We start from the raw sequence: 22,337 nt of genomic DNA, 5'->3' as shown, positions 1-22,337 counted from the left end.
AAATTTGAAACAAGATGATTGAGCAGTACACGAGTACAAAACTGAGTATAATAAGTTGAGTCGTTTTGCTACAAAAGTAGTTCCAAATGATAAGGCCTGACGCGATTGGTTTATTGAGGGGTTGAGGAAAAATTAAAAGAAATGATGTTAGCTTTGAGTTTTCCTAACTTGCAAGAAGTTATTAATAGAGCCAAAGCTATCGAGAGAGCACAAGAGGAGACATTAGCAGCGGAACATAGTTTTCATATGGGAAAAGGGTTGGAACGCCTTCAAGTCCCCACTATGTTAAGAGAGGCAAGGGCTCAAGTTTGAGAGATTCGGATAAATAGGGTTCTGCAGTAATTTCATAGAAAACAAAATAGTCTCAGTTGGTGGTTGCTAGCTCAGGTAGAGCAGTTGGAGAAAGAATAGTATGTCAGACATGTGGAAGAGTGCACCAGGGAGTATGTAGACTTATTAGTGGAGCTTGCTTCCAATGTGGTGAGACAGGTCACTTTGCCCGAAATTGTCCAAAGAAATCTGGGAACAATTTAGTGCAATCTGAAAGATCTGTGGAAACCTCTAATAGAAACAGGGGAAGTGAAAGATCAAGGGGACGAGATGAATCATTGCAACGACAAGATACTCGGTGTGTCGCCAGAATCTATAATATTACGACTAATAAGGATCGAGATGATCCGAAAATTTTAACAAGTACTTTTCATCTTTAGATGAACCTATTTTGGTATTAGTTAACCCTTGATCTATGCACTCATACACTAGTACAAGGTTGGCTAGAGCTAGATGAATTTCTGTAGAACAAATCTTGAGTAAATTATAGACGTAAACCTTAATGACTCATGGTAAAAGTATGAGTGGAAAGGTAGTAGGCAATTAATAAAGATTCTAGGGACTATGTTCTAGGTGAATCTTATGGAATTGAAAATTGATGAGTTAAGATCATTGTTTAAAGTGACATTGATAATGATTGTGAAGAGAATGAGGTTTGACTAATGTAATAGATACTCAAATAAGAAAAGTAGGATTGTCTGATAATTTCATCAAATTGGGAAATTAGAGATGTCTTTTTATATCAATATATTGGGTTACCTATAGATCGAGAGATGGAATTCTAGGTAGTTGGTTATTAGAGTATTGAGCATGTTTCTATGATTTAGTATCACAAGAATCAAGAAGAATTATCTACGTGTGATTTAGAGTCGACAGTAGTCGAGTTGCCTCAAAAGATTTGACATCATTATCGGTATAGTGAGCGATACTATAGTGGTGCTAATCACACGAGCCTTAAATACTTGTGGAAATTAAAGAGAGTGAACATGAGATAGAAAAGATGTTCATAACCTCTAAAGGTGTACGAGGTGATCATTTATTATATTACAAAAGAAAGATGAAAAATTTCTGAATAAGAATGTTATAACTAGAAAATGAAGAATTAAGGACTTTTGGAGGTTAGGTTAGACAGATGTTTGTAGTATTATGGGAGACTTTATATGTCTGACGCACTATTAGAGGAAAAGTTGAATATCAAGTATTTTATAAATTGTTTCAATCAATCTTGATTCATGAATGGAAAATGGGTTATGAGGATATAGAGATTCGATTAGAAGTGAATCATGAAAAAGAATCAATGCATATCTGGATTAGAGAAAGCCAGAAAACGTGTAATAAAATGATTCATATGGTTCAGGTATTGTGGTAAGCGCATAAAGTCTTTAAATTCGATGACGAATTTTCTTAAGTGGGAGAATTGTAATATCCCAAATAGTAGGTCAGCGACTAATTTGAAAGGAATTAAAGTTTGAAGGATTAAGTTGAGTAATTGGTAAAGAATAAGAAATGACTTAAGTAAGACCAAATTGTAAGAGATAATTTATTGAAAGGGCATTTTGGTCTTTTAGGTGAAATAAAATTAAAACCCAATTAAATTAGGGATTTAAGAAAAAGAGGAAAGTGAAAACACTTATTTCTCTTCTTCTTCTTCCCATGGTTTTCTCTCCTCCATAGCTCCACAAGGTAAACTTCAATTAATCAATTTATCCTTTTGATTTTGGGTTGTTATTGCAACCTTATGTGATATGTAAGCTTAAGGAAAAGTTATATGAGATTAAAACTATGAAATTGAGGAAATATTAGAGATTTAAGAAAAAGAGTTTTTAAATGATATGTTGATATAGAGTGTTTATTGATAGAATTGACTTGTTAAAGTAGTAAATAAGAGATTAGAAGCATTAGATGAGTTTGAACACAAGTTAGAAAATGTGATGTGATTCTTAGAATTAAATGATATTGAAGGATGTTATATGTTTTAAGTAGCTAAATGAAGGAAAATTAGTATGGATAGTTAAGGAAGAGTTTAATAATATTGTATGGGGTAAAAATAACGATAATTAACCACATTGGGATGAAAATCGAGTTAAAAACTGGAAATTCTGTGCAAGGGTATCGATACTGCTAAGAACAGTATCGATACTATAGGCTAAAATGAGATAAATTAGATGAGTAGTACCGATACTGATTCAATCAGTATCGATACCGATGAGGTAGTATCGATACCATGATAAGGGGTATCGATACCATGAAACATCGAATCTAATTTTGGTATCGGTACCATAATAGGGTAGTATCAATACCATGGTAAGGGTATCGATACCAAGAAACATCGAACCAATTTTTGGTATCGATACCCGAAGGGGTATCGCTACCATAGTATAGAAGTATCGGTACTAGGGTAGTAGTATCGATACTATAGAGCCAGAAATGTTAAAATAGGTTGATATTGGTATAGAAAGTTAATGATATGTTCTTTTAAGTATTGTTAAGTATAATGGTTAGGAAATATTTTAACATTGGGTATGGTATATATTTTATGGATGCTTTAGTAGATCGGAACCAAGCTCCCGAAACAAGCAAAACAATGGGCAAAGGCAAAGTACCAGAGTAATCAGCCTTACCTTTTGGATACATAGCAGGATAGTCAGGTGAGTGCATTTACTTATGTATGTACATGCTATAATAGTAATAATGTAGAAATTATTAATGTATGTATGGTTATTACCAAATGGCACTAGTGTGTAAAATACTAAGAAATTACTAAGTGTATGAATTTCCATATGGGCACTATGTGTGCGAAATAAGAAATTAATATAAATTGTATGAATTTCCGTATGGGAAATATATGTGAAATTGTTAGAAGTTTATAATAAGAAAGTAAATTGTCATAATATTAGTGGATGAGTAATCCATGTAAATGATAGTAAAATTGTAGTATTAATGCACTAGACTTATGGGTATAAATCATAGAATGTATAATTATTGAAGAGGTTAATTGATATTGAATGATTATTATAGTAGAGACTGCTCTAAAATAAAGGATTATGAGGCCTAACTATGCTTATGACAGAATTGTGACATATAAACCAATTAGATGAAAGGCTAACTGTCTTTGAGGCCTAACTGTACTTATGACAGAAAGGTGTCATATAAGCCAGTTAGATGAAAGGCTAAGTGTCTTTGAGGCTTAATTGTGCTTGTGACAGAAAGGTGTCATATAAGCCAGTTAGATGAAAGGCTAAATGCCTTTGAGGCCTAATTGTGCTTATGACAGAAATGTGTCATATAAGCCAGTTAGATGAAAGGCTAAATGCCTTTAAGGCCTAATTGTGCTTCTGACAGAAAGGTGTCATATAAGCCAGTTAGATGAAAGGCTAAATGCCTTTAAGGCCTAACTGTGCTTATGACATAAAGGTGTCATATAAGCCAGTTAGATGAAAGGCTAAATGCCTTTAAGGCTTACTTTGCTTATGACAGAAATGTGTCATATAAGCCTGTTAGATGAAAGGCTAGGTGCCTTTGAGGCCTAACTGTGCAATTGGTAGAAAGGTACCAATTATGCCCATTAGATGAACGGTTTAATACCGTTGAGTAAAAGAATAATAGCCTAACTGTGCAATTGGTAGAAATGTGCCAATTATACCAATTAGATGAAAGGTTTAATACCGTTGAGTAAAAGAATAATAGTCTAACTGTACAATTGGTAGAAAGGTACCAATTATGCCAATTAGATGAACGGTTTAATACCGTTGAGTTAAGGAATAATGGCCTAACTGTGCAATTGGTAGAAAGGTGCCAAATATGCCAGTTAGATGAACGGTTAAACACGGTTGAGTAAAAATGAAAGGTTAAACACTGTTGAATGAAAGAATGATGGATTAGCTGTGCATTTGACAGAAAAGTGTCAAATATGCAAGTTAAATGAAAAGCCAAATACTTTGGGGTAGAAGAATAAAGAAATTGAAATGTGATATAAATGGCATATAAGTGATATGAAATGATGATATATATCTATATATCTATATATATAAGGTACAACAATGCATAACTAGTATGAAGGGATGTTATAAAGGAAAGCATAAACGAACATAATGGGCATGAGAGGATACCCAAATGAAAATATAAAAGATACATGATCAATTAGCACCTAGGTGCAATACATGTATAGTACTTTCACATTTAAAGTATACATGGCAAATAAAGAATAAATGGGGGAAAATATACTAAAGGATAAGTAAGATAGGTATAATATGAATAATTTCCATGATGGTATGAAAGAATTATGGTTGAACTGAGAATGGCTTAACTAGTCTTTATAAATGAAGAAATTAATTTCTTTATTCAGTATTCATAAGACATTATTGTATAAGTTGTAATATCATTGCAGTATTATGTCTCACTAAGTAATTACTTAACGTGTGTTTATTTCACGCGTAGGTAAAGGCAAGGATTAGTTGCGTAAGGAGTGTAGCAATAGCAGCAGCTTGCATCAATTAAAGGTTAACTCATCAGTAATATTATGGCAATCTTATTCAATTTAAGAACTTAGTTGGCATGTAATTAAACTATGGCAAATATTTTGGAATGTAATTAAGTGATAGTTTTAGTATGTTGCTTTCAGAAATATCATATTTTGTAGTTGATCAAATTGATACAAATTTTTACGGGTTTTAAAATGACAAACATTTTTATAAAGTAATGTGACCTCTGTATCTTATATACGGATAGGTATACATGATATGGGTGTTACAAATAGTAACAATCAATTTTCACTGAATACAACTCAATCAAAACATTAAAAAAATCAAAAAAAATCAAAAAAAAATCTTGGTTAACATGAAATCTTGGTTAACTCAATATTATTTTGAAGTATTTTAGAATTTAGGGTTTAGAATGTAATTGAATTATTTTGGAATTTGGGGTTTAGAATGTAATTGAGGATTTTTTTGTAAGTTTTAAAAGTTAGGGGACCTAAATGTAAGCGCCTAAAAAGTTTAGTGACCATTTATATAATTTACCCTAATTTTCATAGCTGCAAACGGTGATCTCACTGCCACGTCAACGTCTTCTAACGGCAGTGTAACGTCATGGACCATATTGCAAACGGACTAAATATTGGGGGATTGAATTGCAAGTTTTAAAAGTTAGGGGACCTAAATGAAAGCTTCAAAAAAATTTAGTGACCATTATTATACTTTACCCTTAAAAAAATAGAGTCTGCTATAATAAAAACCAATGACCACCACCAAGAGGTCAACCAATCAACCTATTACCACAATCCATATACACCAACCAAACCCCTAATTACCAATATCCTATTCATTACACAACCTAGTCTTTAGCCCCCTTGGAGGATAAAAGTGTCCGTCAACTACAATCGAACCTCCTCTTTTATTCTGAAAATCAACTCAGCAGCACTCCTCCGAGTTCCTCTCATTCCAAACATGACAGATATACACACTCCAAGTAATTCTTAATAGAACGGAAAAGAAAGCCTTGCCTTTGAGCTTAGCAATCGCCCCGAAAACCTCTTGTGCCCAACTACCAATCCTCCTCTCTAAGTGACATAATGCAAGGACCCTATTTCATGCCTCCTTCGAGTAACCACACCTAAAAATACACATGGTCCCTCGATTCCCTTTTATCCAAGCACAAAAAATAGCTTCCCTCGACCTTAATTTCCTACTCCAACAATTTGGCCTTTGTAGGCAGTTTGTCCAGCAACGCAAACCAAGCAATTACATCGTTTATAGGAATCTGAAGACAAACCAAATGAGCCTCGCCCACTGAACTTTCTCGCATCTCCTTCTCACTACTTATCACACCCTCTTGACTTGATACTTTCCTGATTGTATCCACAACTAGCCATGCTTCGCAACTTAAGTAGCTTGCTCCAAAATCATCTACACATTTTAGGAGCATGGAACTCCATAAACGATCTCCCTTTCAACACCACTGCACCCAAAGAGAACTGTTTTTATTCATCAATACCCAAATATGATGAAGAATGCTCATATGGTTCCAAGTATCCACTTCGCGAAGGCCCAAACCGCCCTCCCTCTATCTTAGGCTTACAAATCAATTCCCAACTGACCCTAGCCCCTCGAGCTTGCTCATCACCACCCTTCCAGAAAAATCGTGAGCACATTTGTGCCATCTTCTAATGACAGCATTCGGCAAAACAAAATGTCTACATCGGTATGCTTGAACATTGTATAGCACGCTTTGGATAAGCTACAGCCTACCAGCATACGAAGCCTAAAAGACCAACCACTAACTTGAGCAACAACTTTTCTTAATAATGACGCACCGTCCTTCTCGATGAGCCTTCTAGTGACCAAAGAAACTCTGAGGTAGCGCATAGGAAGCTACCCCATGTGAAATGCAATAATATCATGAGCACAACATATTTCCTCCTCACTCATATCCAAATAAAACACTTCAGTTTTGAGGGAATTCAACTTAAAACCATGGTACTTGTAGAACTCTTGCAAGACACATATAACCGTCACCAAAAAAATCCACATCTACTGTAGAAAAAAATTAGCAATTCATCATCAAAACACAAATGCGTAAGATCAATCCGCTTACACTTAGGGTGTAAACGAAAGACACCCTCAGTAGCAATCACATCTAACATCCTAGAGAGGATATTAATAAAAAGTACGAAAAGATACGGGAACAGTGAATCCCCTTCGATACCCTAAAAATAGCACAAAGAGAGGGCTTTGTTTTTTATATATATAAAAAATTACAATTTTCCTTTTATGGACGATGTAATAAGATGTTGTTTTGGATGTAATAATCTAGACTCAAAATGACATCGTATAAGACACAATCCAAACTCTTAGATTCATGAGTAGATCCTTGTGCTTTTAATAAATTTAAGATATTTATATTTTAATCCTTATGCTTTTATTTATTGATGTAATTTTAATTATTTTATATTATTTTTATCTATATTTTTGCCTTTCAATTTTTTCTTTCGTATAATTTAATCTATTTTCATTTTATTCCATGTTATTTATATAAATTAATCTTTATATTATTTATATATGTATATATATATTATTTTGAAACATTATCATATTTTCCAACACTATATGAATCGATTTGTATGGAATAATTAGGCCATCTCTCATTCACGAATAACTAACTTGCAGGATTGAAGAGATGCGAGTCATTTTCCTACAGATTCTGTTGCACCTTCTGTCGGCGACTGGTTGGGACAAACCGAGAATTCGCTTCTTGACCTTTCAGAATCAGCACCTTCTGTCGGCGACTGGTTGGGACAAACCTAGAATTCGCTTCTTGACCTTTCAGAATCAACACCCACTAACCGATCGATCTAAAAATATTTTTAAAAGTAGATACACATTTATTAATAATATATTTTTTAAATGAGATGGACATAAATAAAATTTTAAGGTAAACATTATCAATAAAATAAATAACTAATCGAATAAAACTCAAATATTATAATGGCTACATGCCCACCTTCACCTAGCTGTGGCTCCACCACTGGTGATGATGGTGGAGCATTTCCATCGGCTTATACATAATTGTTGTCTACAACCGCAAGTTGCAAAGGTAATCTTAATTATAAAAGGCATTGTCATGGCTGAAAAATGGAAATCGAATTTGACTATTCTTTGCATGTTTAGGCAATGTCATGCTGATTTTTTTTACCATTCAAATCATCGTTTAAACAATTGGACAAACAGAACACTAAAATTCGAATTCTCAGCTCTATATTGGTAGGATTCTGGTAAAGGCATGTAAGGTACAAAAGGTAAACAATAATTTATTACGATTGTGGAATATAGATTAAAAACCTTCACAATCGTCTCTACTTAAGTCCTACCTGATGATATATTACCACTTGGATCATCAGGGTCGCCCTCCTGATCCAATGACACATCAACTGAAAAAATCGAAGGAGAAATGTCTTCAGGTTCTTGTGAACCATCATTACCTTCGTCCGGTTGAACACCAGCCGACAATCTCCAAGTACGAGAAGCACCATCCACATGTTCCGAAGCATGTGAGCTGCCATCATCATCAGATTATTCTGAGTTCAACCTGAGCATAAGGTCGCCTATGCTTGATGTTTGTATAATCTCAAAATGATGATATGGTTTATGCTGCTGATTAAATCGGCCCGGTATCTTAGCCGGAGATTTGCAGCACGATTCGCAAAGGTTGAAACCTATTTTCTCGACACAGTCTTTGCATTTGTATCTCTCCCCGATTATTGGAGACATCTGAAATACACAGGTAAGAAACAGGAATTCTTCATATGTGCTTTTCTTACCACAGCAATAAACAACCATAAAGCTTGCAATTGCAAAAATGTATACCAACCCATATCTACTCTAGGGTGGCATCAAATATGATAAAAAGATTTTCCAAGGTTTGCTCCGAATGTGACTTGGCAGGTTACAGTATGTTATTTGGAATCGGGTGTAAGCATCGACTACAGACGAATGTTTTGACACTTAATTTTCCTAGAATTACCGTTGTCCAACACACATTCGAATATAGGTATTGAAGATATCACATTCACATTCGACTTTCTGATCCATGAGAATATTGTTCTGATACATCTTTATTAGATACTAAATTCAGGAAATCCTCTTTCATCCTCTATCCTCAGCTCTCTTGAAGTTCATCATTATTATTTGTAATTGTTTTAAAAACTAAAAAAGAAAATTCCTCAATTTTCGAATAAAGGTTTACTTACTCTCACGGCTTCTTGTAATCCTAGTCCAAATTCATTTTGAGAAATACAAATAAAAAACAGATTATCAATGAAAGGAATTGAACTTCATAGTGACAAAAAAATCAGTCTATATGATAAACAAGTTGATCTCCTTTCTTTCGGTAAAGGCATACCGGAGCCCTAAAAATGCAAGGATACAAGTGAATGACAACTTAACCTAGAAGAACTTCTATGTTTAAATTGGTAAACATGATATAAGTACAGAATGATAAAAATGACTATTTGTAGATCTCATTCTAATTGTTACCTGTAATTACAATAACAAACATGGTTGTTTCACATTTTCTAATAGCAGAGTTGCTCTTTTCATACTACCAATGAAATAAATAAAAGGTATATTATAAGTCTATAATTAATGTTTCTTCTTCTTCTAGAAACCTATTAACTCAATACACTGCAAATTACTTCTAATTTAAACTTACCCCACAATAATCACAGCCCATCCAACGTGAACTTTTGGCCCATTGCCAAAAAACCAGGATGAGTATACATCAGTAGAAATTTATGTCGCCCGGTTTGCATGTCGTTGAGCTTGTGTCGAACCTAGGCTCAATAGCAGAAATGAGTTAAACTACAAAGATGCAATAAGCTCTATGAAGTGTATCATTGACACTAAGAATATATATACTTACACACCTAGTTGTGAGGTTAAGAAAGAAAAGGAAACGAAGGACAACCTCTAGATTTCCTTTTCCTAAAAAAAGATCAACTATTAAAGAATTTTTCGTGTGTGCGCACATGCATGTGTATTTGAGAAACGGTCAAGAACGGCAAAAGTAGCTACATGCTGAAGGTGTTAACTAACTATTTTGCTCTTCCACGCCTGTATCATCGTTGCATTTGCGTGTATAATATGCTTACTTGCTGTTTTGGGGAAATGAACTATGGATTTACCAAAAGATCAGTTATGTTGTCATTAAGACATGCGTATAAACATGTGGTTGTGTGGTAGGTGGGTTTTGTATCCCATTAAAGTGGTTGCAATTAAGAACAAGAAAATAGAAAAAACAAAGGAATGAAATAATTTTTTTAAAAGAGTTATCACTAACACCAAGAAACAATTGAACACAACCGAGTCTAGTTGATAAATATCATGATGACTGCACAAGGTAAGTCATACATCTGGTTTGATGAGGACAACTTTTAGAATACAGAAAATTTGTATTTTAAATGTGTTTTTGCATGCTTATAATAACTCATAAGTTAGTACAACCTCTTACTTGAGGAAAAAAGGAAACCTCCAAGCTAAAATTACAATTAACCTTAACCTCTAGTTAGTTAATAGCTATTTATAAAGTTCCCAAAAGAAACTTAAAAAAGAAAATACAGTTCAAGTTAAAATCATTTTATAAGGCATGAAACAATAGAAAAATGATCAGAGCAAGCACCCTAAGGTAACTGATGTCCAAATTAAATGATATAAACATCATAAATGATTCTGAGAGCAGGAACTGACAATTGTGTTCTTTGAGTCGTCGTGAATATTCCTCGGGAAATTGCTTCTCCAAGAAATGGTGTAGAATTAAACATACTCCAAGAAATCCATGGTTGCAAGCTTTTACAAACTTGACACCTAGGCATTTCATCATCTGGAATAAGAAAACAAGATTCACAATATACTGCAACAAAGAAGAGACCAAAGCATGCAGTCAACAATAATATCTTCTAATCCTTTGACTTTTGATATATCAGGTTAAACGAAATGTCAACTAGCATGGCCATATTGAGAACAACTGGTCGAACAAGAAGCCTATTGCATGCAGCACAGATTAAATCTGCAACAGAAACCACCTTTTGAACTTTATGTTCAGAATCATTACTTAGTGAAGTCTTTCCTTGGTTCGGATCATTTGCAACAACTTCAGGGCTCCCCGAAGATGGCATCAGTTTAATGGTATATTCTTTTCATCCTGCATAGATGTTTTTGGCGAATCTCTGAATGAGGATGATTCTGAATCCTTACAAGAACTTTCTGAATGCCCGTCCACTTGGAGACGAGAAAGGGTTTGGTTATTCTCCAAAATATCCGACTTCTCACAAAGCTTTGGTTCAACTAAATTTTGATCAAATTGAAGTGAAAAGTGGCCAGATCTCTTCTCTTCTTCTGAACAAGGAAGCAAAAAATAAATCATTTCCAATTCTTGAAGAGGCTGGGACAGTGGGAGGTGGAAGTCTATGGGAAAAAAAATTCCCCACTATATAAGAAGAACATCTTAGTGAGATTATATCATCTCACTGAGTATTTTATTCTGATATGTAAAATTCATTCCCAACAAAGTCTTCCAAACGACCAAAGAGGACTTTGGTTAAAAGTTCTATCTTCTATGCATCTTAAGCATTTCCTTGCAGACTATTTCATACAAATTTATGAAAAGAATATGTGATTTTACGAGCAGGTTAGTACGTTAGTAATTCACATCATCACAGCATACAAGTATCAGCAGTATTTAGGAGCAAAGTTGAATTGTCATAGTGCTATTATTTTGGCTACTGGGTAGAAGCGATTAAGTCCATAGCACAATAACCACGGTTCTACGATCCGAAATTCAAAAACTTCATTTAGGCTTTATGAAAAATAATAAAGCATTTTTCTAGCCAAAACTAATAATTTATTAAAAAATACTTAGCACTTAAAGAAGGGGGAAAGAAGAAAGGTACCTCTCACTTGCCTTTCCCTTCTCTTATAAGTTATAGGACACAACTTCAGGAGCAAAAAAATACAGCAACTGACAGACACTTGGGAAATGATTGTATGGGCATCGACAAATGGCGCAATTGGACTCATGAATGTGATTCATTGCAATGTAGACACATCAGAAGCATGACATATGGCCACAGGCTACAAAAAATGGAACATAAAGGCAGATTACAGGAAAATTCACACCAGAAGAATGACATATGGCCAAGCGACCTATCACAGTTGGAGAAGGAAAGCGAGAGGGAGAAGACGAAGGACGAGAGAGGGAAGAATTGGAAGAATTGGGGGAAATGAATAAACAAGGGTTAGGGATTGAGATTGAATTGGGAAGTAATTACCTGAGAGAAGAGCACGTGAGGCGCGCGAGAGATATTAAAACACCAAACCAGCAGATCCAGCAGACTCAGATGCTTGGTCCAACATATCCAGGTGAAGTACGGGTGGGCCAGTAAAGCCCAAGTCCTGTGGAGATAACATAATTAGTTAGCAAGGAAAGGCCAGTTGGCATAACAGATTCTCTATTGCTTGTATGTAAATAAAACAGCAATGTAAAGGAAAATGGTTATGAAATGAATTATGAACTTTCCTTTTCTCTAAATTCTCTCGTCATCTATCATCTCTATTCTCGTATTCTTCTCTATTTCTCTTCAATCCATAACAAATTGGTATCGAGAGCCTGAATTTTCCTGGCCATTGACGTTGTAATGCCAAAGAAAAACCAGACAATGATTGAATCATCAGATTTTGCAGCACTACAAAAACAATTGGAAGAATTGACTGTTTTGGTTAAGCAGTCTCAAGATGAAACTAAGATTCCTAAATGGTGAGAAAATCAAGAGGAGCGTATCACTGCCTTGGAGTCTAGAATGGCTACAAATCAAGGGTACATGGAAGAGCTTTTGAGGATTTTGACTGGCCAAAAAGGAGATCAAAATCAACCTGATGAGGAACATGTACAGACCCCTAATTCATCTAACATTAGTGGGAAGCAAGTTGTACAGGTTACAGTGATTAATGATAAAAATAGGTTTACTTATAAACCTGATGAGCCTGGAATTTTAAAATCTAAGCCAGCTAAGTTGCCTGCTCATATAACTAGCTTTAAAAATGATAATCAAGTGGGGGAGAACAATGTTGTTAAGAACAATACAGTGGGCTTAGATGTGGATAGAAGAGGCACATGGGGGTCTTTTAATACTTCAGGGAGTATGTTGCACAGACTTAAAATTGAGCTACCTTTTTTTGAAGGTAGTAACCCAAGAGGTTGGATACATAAATGCCTTAAGTACTTTTCACTATGTAATATTGCTGAGGAGCAAAGAGTAGAAGTGACTACAATGTACTTAACAGGAAAAGCTATAATTTGGTTTGATGGCTATATTATGAAAAAACATCATGTTACATGGCATGAGTTTGAGGCAGATCTATGTCATAGGTTATGTGATAAGGACTTTGCTGATATAGTGGAAGAGTTTACAAAACTAGTACAAAAAGGGTATGTGGAGGAGTATTAGGATAGATTTGAAGAACTACAGCCTCGCATGCTTTTGCAGAACCCTACTCTAGGTGAAGAATTCTTTGTCTCTTTATTTATCAGTGGATTAAGAGATGACATTAAACATAGAGTCAAGGCCCTAGATCTTAAGACACTGTCTGAAGCATACAGGCAAGCTAAACTGTATGAATTGTCTGTTGAATTTGAAAGTAAAAGATTGAGGACAATTTTTAGAAACCCACCCTACCCAAATTCTCTACCTATTTTTAAGCCAAATCAGTTACCAATTCCACAAAAGAGTTCAACCACTTTGCAACCAAAACAGAATTTACTAGAGTACATAAGACAAAATAATTTGTGCTTTAAGTGTGGTGAGATATTTGTCCCAGGACACCAGTGTAAAACAAAATAATTAAACATGATGATTGAAGATTAGATTGTTCTTCCTTCAAATACTTTACCTACTGATTCAGAACAACCAGTCCTACAGGAAGAAGAGAGCCTAGAAATATCTATGAATGTTATCACTGGGTGTATTGGTCATAATACACTAAGAATTCATGGCAGTATCCAAGGCAAACCATTGAACATTTTAATTGACAGTGGTAGTACCCACAGTTTTTTAACACCACAGTGGGCTGAAGATGGTATACAGGTGAATACACCTTATCCTTTGGCTATTATAGTGGCTAATGGACAACAACTTTATAGTTTAGCAAGGTGTAATAAGGTTGAATGGCAAATGCAAGGGCACTCTTTTGTTCATGATTTCAAACTTTTACAATTGGGAGGGAGTGATATGGTGTTAGGAGTAGATTGGATGAAACTATTCAGTCCAATCTTGATGGACTTCAACAAAATGACTCTCAGTTTTGTTCATCAGGATGAACAAATTGTTATACATGGTCAGCAACCATCTCAATTTTTGCAGCAAATTTCAGGGGCTTCTTTATTGAAAATGATAGCTTCAGACTCTGTTATTTTGGGACATGTGGTATTATTATCTATGACAGAAGACTCTAAACCTATTTCTGTAGCTATTCAGCCTCAAATAGGAAAATACAAGGCTATTTTTGAGGAGCCAAAAGGCCTTCCACCAGAAAGAAACCATGACCATGGTATTCCTCTTAAGCCTGATTCAATTCCTATCAATCTCAGGCCCTACAGATTTCCACTTAACCAGAAGGCAGAGGTGGAAAGGCAAATTGCTACTATGTTGTCTTCCTCTATTATTCAGCCTAGTAGGAGCCCATTTGCATCTCCATGCCTATTAATTAAGAAGAAAGATGGATCTTGGAGGTTCTGTGTGGATTATAGACAACTAAACAACATGACTATTAATGATAAATTTCATATTCTTGTTGTGGGGATTTATTAGATGAATTATATGGTGTTGTTTACTTTTCAAAGATTTACCTCAGATCAGGGTACTGACAAATCAGAATTAAAAATGCAGACATTCACAAAACTGCATTCAGAACTCATCAAGGCCACTATGAATTTAAGGTAATGTCTTTTGGCCTTACTAATGCCCCAGCTACTTTTCAGGCATTAATGAATGAATTGTTTTGTTCATTCCTTAGAAAATTTGTGTTCGTGTTTTTTGATGACATTTTAGTCTACATCAGTTCTATGGCAGCTCATATTGCTCATTTACAGAAAGTTGTATAGGTGTTACAGGCTAATCAATTATTTGCAAAGTTCTCCAAATGTTTTTTTGGACAAACCCAAGTGGAATACTTGGGACATATTATTTCAGCTGCAGGAGTTGCTACTGACCCTAGTAAAGTGGAAGCAATGAAGAATTGGCCTCTTCCTAAATCTTTAAAATCTTTGAGGGTATTTTTGGGATTAACATGCTATTACAGGAGATTTATTAAAGACTATGGTGTTATCAGCAAGCCACTGACACAAATGCTTAAAACAGACAACTTTAAGTGGACTAGTGCAGCTTTGACTGCCTTTGAAGACCTTAAAAGAGCTATGAGTAGTGCTCCAATTTTAGCTCTCCCAGATTTTCCAAGAATTTTTGCTTAGAAACAGATGCAAGTTCAGGAGGTATACGTGTTGTCCTATCTCAAAATGGCAAACCTATTGCTTATTTGAGCAAGGCTCTTAGTCCTAGAAATTCTAGCCTCTCTATTTATGAAAGAGAGTATCTTGCTATTCTACTGGCAGTTTCTAAATGGAGACATTACTTAGAGGGAAATCCTTTTGTCATTAAAATTGACCATGAACCTCTAAATTATCTCTTAAACAGAAGTTAACTACTACAATTCAAAAGAAAAGTCTGACTAAGCTTTTGGGTTTGGATTATACTATTCAATATAGAAAGAGAAGATCCAATGTGGTGGCAGATGCCTTATCTAGGCAATAGGAGGATCATGGTCAGTGTTTTGCTATGGGTACAACTGTAATCATTCCTAGCTGGGTTCAAGATGTGGAGGCTAGTTATAAAGAAGATCTATTGGCTGCTGATTGGATTTCTAAGTTAACTGTGAATCCTACTGTTGATATTAATTGGAGATATTCATAGGGCATCCTTAGATTTAAGGATAGAGTTTATATTGGAAATGCTGGAACTTTAAGACTACAAATTCTTCAGACATTACATGATTCACCTTATGGTGGTCATTCTAGAAGTCAAGCTACTTATCAGAGAATTAGATCCTATTTCTATTGGCCTAGACTTAAGGCTATGGTGGCAACCTATATCAGAGCTTGTTCAATTTGTCAACAAACTAAGGTGGAACATGTTGCTAAACTAGGACTGTTACAGCCATTACCTATTCCTCAACAAGCTTGGGAGGTCATCATTGTGGATTTTATAGAAGGGTTGCCTACATCATTGAGGAAAAACTGTATTTTAGTAGTGGTTGATAAGTTTACTAAGTATAGTCATTTTTTGGCTCTGTCACATCCTTACTCAGCAGCTGAGGTGGCTAGATTATATTTTAACCATATATATAAGCTTCATGGCTAGCCTAAAATGGCAATTTCAGACAGAGATAAGACTTTCACTAGTCTCTTTTGGAGAGAACTTGTTGAAAACATTTTTGTATTTCGATATGACAAATTAAGAATAAATGAATTTTAAGATTTTACAAATGATTTTCTAAGTATATTCGATTTAATTAATAGAATATCAAATTATTACTCAAAGTTTTTCAAGTTCAAATTCAAACCTTACTAAATGTGTAAAATTGTGTTTTATACTTAAACTATTTTTGAAACAATTTTCACAAAGTATTTTGAACCAAAATCAAGCCTAAAATCAATTTTCAAAGTGATGCACCGATGCACCAATCCATGCATCGATTCACCAATTATTTTTTCAAACATCGAATGCATTTTATGCATCGATGCACTCAGGATTTTTCAAAACATCGAATGCATTTTATGCATCGATGCACTCTTAGTGCACCGATGCACTGAGAGTCCAAAAGTCAAAATATTTGAATTTTACACTGATGCACCGATGCACCTAGGGTATGCATCGATGCACTGACGCTCCCAACTGCTTTAATTAATTATTTTCACATTTAAACTGCTCTATTGACTCCACTAATCATTCCCAACGTTCATAATCATTTGAAGGTGTATTTAAACAAGCTTAGATGTCATTGATCAACAACAAGCAACTAGAATCAAGAGAGAATCAAAGAGAAAACATCAACCCTCAAGTTTGAGTATTTCAAGCCTATTTTTCATTCAATATTCATTTTGCTTTCAAGAACACTACTTGTACTCAATTGTATTCATTTTTGAGTATTTTTTTCTTTGTTCTAGAATTGTGCAAACAATCTACCTTGTGAAGATTTCCTTATAAGTTTGTAAATTTGTAATCTTCTCTTTGAGAAAGAGTATTCTCAAGAATTGGGGTATATTCTTGAGGATGTTGTAAGGTTATCTCTTTGGCCTCAAAAGAAAGAACAAATTAGTGAATTTGTTGGAAAATCCTTAGTGTGGATAGCTAAGGTAGTGGACGTAGACTTTGGTTGAGAAAGTCAAACCATTCTAAATCGTTGTGCAAATCTTTTCAATTTTCTGTAAAAGCTTCCACCATATTTTTTAATTGCCAATTCACCCCCCTCTTGGCTAATTCCGTTGATCGATTAACTCAACAATTGGTACCAGAGCCTCACTCATTTGAAGGTTTAATCGCCTCTTGAGTCGATTCGAGAAGAGTTACATCGATTGTCAAGTCATCAATGGCCTCTACTTCAAATGTCGACTCCGGTCTCGATTCGATGCCCGTCAACAAGCCTCCTTTCTTCAATGGGGCTAACTATGCCTATTGGAAGAATAGGATGATGTATTTCATTCAAGCAAGTGACATAGGAGCATGGAATGTTGTAGAAGACGGATATATCAAGCCTCTCACTCATCCAAGATTATGAAGTGAAGGAGAGACAAGAATGTTCCAGCTCAACTCCAAAGCAATCCATATCATATTTTGTGCTCTTGGACCAGATGAATATGGAAAAGTTTCATCTTGTACAACCGCCAAAGAAATATGGGATAAACTACAAGTCACTCATGAAGGCACCGACGAGGTAAAAGAATCTAAAATTAGTCTTTTAACATATAGCTATGAAAATTTCAGGATGAAACCAAATGAAGATATCAAAGCTATGACGGATAGATTCTCAACAATTGTCAATGGTCTCAAATCATATGGAGAGATCATACCAAACGAAAAGCTTATGAGGAAGTTAGTTTACTCACTTTCAAAATCATGGCAATCTAAGAAGACTGCAATCATCGAGGCTAAGAACCTAAAGTCCTTAACTCTTGAAGAGCTAATCGGTTCCCTCCTCACTCATGAAATGATGCTTGAAGATGAGACACCAAAGGAGAATGAGAAGAAGAAAAATATTGGAGTTGCTCTCAAATCCACAAAAGGTGAGAGTGACTCGGATGAAGATGACGATGACGAGGAAATGACATTATTTGCCAAACGGTTCAGAAAAATGATGAGATCTTACCGAGGAAGACAATTCAAACGAAATGAAGGCCTCAAAATGAACCAAAAGAAAAGGACCCTATCATTTTCTATGAATTCAAAAAGCTGGGCATGTCAAATATGATTGCCCGTAATTGAAAAGAAAGGGTCAATCAAAAATTAAGCACAAGGCTCATGTGGCTACATGGAGCGATGAAGAGGGTTCTGATGAAGAGGAACAAGAAGTAGCAAACTTGTGCTTGATGGCATTCGGGGAAGATTCTAAGGTAACCTCTAACTCATCTGAATTTGATGATTTATCTTATGATGAGCTATTAGAGGAATATAATGGGTTGGATTCGGATTATGAGAAATTGTTTTTAAAATATAAAAATGATGTTTAAAAATTGAAAAATTAAAATAAACTCATATCCAAAACCAACAACGATCTTGAAAGTAAAATCAAAGATTTGCAAATCAAACTAGAAGAGTTTGAAAAGAAAATTTTGGATTTGCAAAATTTACTTTCAAAGGTCGATGATGATCATCAAAAGAAAATTGATGATCTTAAAACTTCTTTTGATAAAGATGGAACAAAACGTTTTAAAATGGAGAAAATTCAAAATCCAACTTTGTTAGAAAAAGTTTTAAAAACTACAATCATAGAGGTCCCCGAAGAACCTCTAATGGAAAAATCGTTAGAAGTATATGGGTTCCTAAAGGACTCATTACTACTAAAGATAAAGATATCCTACACAAATGGATACCTAAGGGGACTAGGATTTTGGAAACTAATGAATATGGACCCAAAAGAATTTTGGTACCAAAAATTAGAAATTAATATATGTTTATAGGAAAATGAGCATTGCTACAAGGCACAGGAATCAAATTCAAACTCATGGTACCTTGATAGTGGATGCTCAAGACACATGACCGGGGACAAAAGCCGGTTCATAGAGCTTAACGCCAAAAATGGAGGAGAAATGACTTTTGGTGATAATTCAAAAGGTCACATCGAAGGTATAGGTACTATAGGTAATACCACTTCCATACAAATTAAAAATGTTTTATATGTGAATGGATTAAAGCATAATCTCTTGAGTATTAGTCAATTATGTGATAAAGGATTCAATGTCATGTTTGAAACTAATGGTTGTAAAGTTATTGACATTGCATCTAATCGAATTATGCTTGTTGGTCATTGAATAGGAAACATATACATGGTGCATTTAGACTCTATTGATATGACTAATTTATGCCTAGTTGCTAAATATGAGCATGATAGTTGGTTATGGCATAGGAGACTAGGACATGCTAGTATGAGTGTTTTGCAACGGCTAATTCAAGGAAAATTAGTTCGAGGGTTACCTAAGCTTAAATTTGATAATGATAAAATATGTGATGCTTGTGCTAAAGGAAAACATAAGCGAATTTCTTTAAATCCATTAATGATGTATCAACTAGTAGAGTATTACAATTGATCCATATAGATCTTTTTGGGCCAACTATAACTACTAGCTTGGGTGGAAAACAATATGCATTTGTCTTGGTAGATGACTATTCTAGATATACTTGGATTCTATTCTTAATTACTAAAGATGAAGCATTAGAAAAATTCATCACGTTTTCAAAAGTAATCCAAAACGAAAAAGGTTACTCTATAACTAGTGTTAGGATTGATCATGGAACTGAATTTGAAAATCTTGGATTTACTGATTTTTGTAATTCTAATGGTATTAGTCATAATTTTTCAGCACCTAGAACCCCTCAACAAAATGGAGTTGTTGAGAGAAAAAATCAAACTTTAGAAGAAATGGCTAGAACCATGCTTTGTGAAAACAATTTGCCAAAATATTTTTGGGCAGAAGCCACAAATACCGCTTGTTATGTTGTAAATCGAGTAATGATTGGGCCAATCTTAAAGAAAACTCCATATGAAATTTTCAAAAATAAAAAGCCTATTAGCTATTTTCATCCTTTTGGATGTAAATGTTTTGTTTTAAACAACGGTAAAGACAATCTTGGCAAATTTGATGCTAAAAGTGATGAAGGAATTTTTCTTGGTTATTCCTTAAATTCTAAAGCTTATCGAGTATTTAATAAAAGAACTTTAGTTGTAAAAGAGTCTATACATGTTGTTTTCGATGATAATCCCCTTCCGAGGAAGGATTCTTGTTTGAATGATGATGTAGGTATTATAAATATAAATGATGGTGAACATGACGTTGGAGAACCATCATCAAAGGAAGAAACGAAAGATGAGGAAACTCAAGATCCTCTCGAGAATCTAACCATTGAAGAAAGGGAAGTATCTTACCCAAGAGAGTACAACTATGTCAAGGATGGTGAGATTATAGGTGATCCATCAAAAGGGGTAACAAATCGATCTTCTCTTAGAAATATTTGTAATTATGTTGCATTTATCTCATGCATAGAGCCTAAGAATATTAAAGAAGTATTAAAAGATGAACATTGGATTATGGCTATGCAAGAAGAGTTAAATCAATTTAAGAGAAGTAAAGTATGGACATTAGTTGAAAGGCCTAGTAATAAATCTACTGTAGGTACTAGATGGGTGTTTAGGAATAAGCTTGATGAAAGTGGTAATATAGTAAGAAACAAGGCTAGACTTGTTGCTCAAGGCTATACTCAAGAAGAGGGCATAGATTATGATGAAACATATGCTCCCGTAGCTAGGATGGAAGCAATTAGAATGTTATTAGCATTTTCATGTTTTCATGAATTTAAATTACATCAAATGGATGTTAAAAGTGCATTTTTAAATGGTTTTATAAAGGAAGAAGTGTATGTGGAACAACCTCCTGGTTTTGAAGATTTAAAATTTCCAAATCATGTTCTTAAATTGACAAAAGCACTTTATGGTTTAAAACAAGCTCCTAGAGCTTGGTATGAAAGATTGTCAAATTTTTTAATTGAAAAAGGTTTTTCAAAAGGGAAGGTTGACACTGCATTGTTTTTAAAGCATAAAGGTAAAGATTTATTAGTAGTTCAAATTTATGTTGATGATATAATATTTGGTTCTACTAATGATGTTCTTTGCCAAGAATTTTATAAGCTAATGCAAAGTGAATTTGGGATGAGCATGATGGGGGAGCTCTCATTTTTCTTGGGACTCCAAATCAAGCAAAGAAAAGATGGTATCTTCATCAATCAAGCTAAGTACGTTAAAGATATGCTCAAGAAGTTTGGGCTAGAAAATGGGAAGCCACATAACACTCCAATAAGCTCATCAACAAAGCTTGACTTAGATGAAGGAGGTAAATGTGTATATGTTAAATTATATAGGTCAATGATTAGTTCTTTGCTTTATCTAACTGCAAGTAGACCGGACATTATGTTTAGTGTTTGCTTATGTGCTAGATTTCAATCATGCCCTAAGGAATCACATTTACTAGCTGTTAAGAGAATCTTTAGATACCTTAAGGATACTCCTAGTTTAGGACTTTGGTATCCTAGAGACTCTAGCTTTAGCTTGCATGCCTTATCTGATGCGGATTATAGAGGATGCAAATTAGATAGGAAAAGCACCTCCGGTACTTGCCAATTCCTTGGAAATATGTTGATTTCTTGGTTTTCAAAGAAACAAAATTGTGTCGCATTATCTACCACTGAAGCAGAATATATTTCAGCCGGTAGTTGTTGTGCGCAAGTTTTATGGATGAAACAACAACTTTTTGATTATGGAATTGAAGTATGTACCATTCCTATCAAGTGCGACAATACTAGTGCTATTTGTCTCACTAAAAATCCCATCCAACACTCTAGAACTAAGCATATTGAAATTAGACATCACTTTATTAGAGACCATGTCGCTAAAGAAGATGTAGTTCTAGAATTTGTTGATATTTTGCCCCAATTAGCGGATATCTTTACAAAACCTTTAGACAAAGAAAGATTTTGGACACTTAGGAGAGAATTAGGTTTAACTGGCCTATCTTCACTTAGTGTTTAAAATGATTTTAGCATTTAAAAATAATAATAAAATGAAAATATAATGATAATTTTTTATTGCATTCATTGCTATTAGTTAGGGGGAGTTTATGTTCTTTAGAGAAAATTAATTTTA

General features: G+C 34.5%; 1 pseudogene; it reads right to left on the bottom strand.

Moving 5' to 3' along the window:
* Positions 1-8,112: 8,112 nt before the first annotated feature.
* On the bottom strand, positions 8,113-10,996 carry LOC120201025 (annotated as a pseudogene).
* Between the last annotated feature and the right edge of the window lie 11,341 nt (positions 10,997-22,337).

This window comes from Hibiscus syriacus, unplaced genomic scaffold, assembly GCF_006381635.1.
Source record: "Hibiscus syriacus cultivar Baekdansim isolate YM2019G1 unplaced genomic scaffold, ASM638163v2 tig00006753_pilon, whole genome shotgun sequence".
Taxonomy (NCBI): Eukaryota; Viridiplantae; Streptophyta; class Magnoliopsida; order Malvales; family Malvaceae; genus Hibiscus; species Hibiscus syriacus.
This window is presented reverse-complemented; position numbering and strand designations above follow the sequence as displayed.